Genomic DNA, 1,352 nt, shown 5'->3' on the forward strand with positions numbered 1-1,352 from the left:
TATCACTTTTGATTCACCCTAGCTACCTATCAATATTCTACTATACTATTTTCGGGCGATCACTGGCCTCCACACGTAATTTTACCAAGTAGTTTACTTTGAATATCATCTTTGTTCTTGGTTTTAAAAGGCTGAATGCATGGAAACACAAGCGCACTCATGACGATATCTGTGGTTTTTAATACAATTGCTGATGTGACAATTTCAGCTCCAAATTGTACATTCACCCACGTGGTTCAGTCGTTTGTGTGTACTAGGAAATGTATTGCAAGCATAGCAATCTCGTGGGATTGAAAGACGCCTTAACTTTGAAGTCTCTTGCTGCTGGATCAGGAACCTAAATTGTGAAGTCCTGAGTGTCCCCGTCAAGAATTTCACTGGTGGTATACGAAGAAAAATGAGTATGTTAACGCACGGCGCAATGCGCCGTACGCTTGTCGAATGGTAAGTAACATACATCAAATGGTCATTTGATATCTGAAGGAGATGGCATCAAAGTCGGAGGCTATACATACATGACATTGTCGGTTACTGGGAGGACACACGACTGTCACTTGGAAGCTACTAGCACTGTCTCTGACTTGGATAATTATGGCATGATCAATGGGAACGAAGCTTCAACGCATAAATTTCAAGTGAGTTCACCAAACAGAAAGACCATCTATACATGGCCAAGTATACACGAAGGCTGTTGAATGGTAAGCGAAGTACCGTGGTGAAGCCAAGGTACATTGCTGCAACGATACAATGTCCGAGCACAGTCTAGCTCCTCTGGACGCAGTCACAAGCGGTATACCACTGTTAGTCATTAGACACGCAGAAAAGGTCGCCTGAAGACTCAACATATGATACAATCAGATGTGTCGCCTGCTTGCAGGACATAACCAGTTGTAGTGCAAAAAGACGCGCGGGCCGATGATGCGTGGCAATATTATCAAATAATTGAGATTGGTCAATGGGGCACCATTGTGCTTGGATATGCTAGATAAACGAAAGACAGTGTGATCATAGCAATCCGAATATTTTCTAATTGTCGCGGTAATCACAAGACTGAAGCATGATATTGTGAGATGAACGCCATGGGAAAATGTACCGAATTCAAAGTCCCGCCGATGATACTTCAGACGGTCGAATGGAAGTACACGACTTTGCCAATCGATAACACAGTCGCGGCATCGGGAAGATAAGTAACTGGGGTCCCGGATCGACGCATAATGGATGTCTCTTGTAGCGCGGGAAGACACGCGGTGTGCTGATGCTGTAGCACTAGATATAAGAGGGCCAATGATATGTACTTGGTACGCAACACACGAATGATGAAGGCTGTGCTCAATCTATAGCTTGTTTTTGCG

This window comes from Suillus clintonianus, assembly GCF_016758775.1.
Source record: "Suillus clintonianus strain FC179 chromosome Unknown DEU56scaffold_32, whole genome shotgun sequence".
Taxonomy (NCBI): Eukaryota; Fungi; Basidiomycota; class Agaricomycetes; order Boletales; family Suillaceae; genus Suillus; species Suillus clintonianus.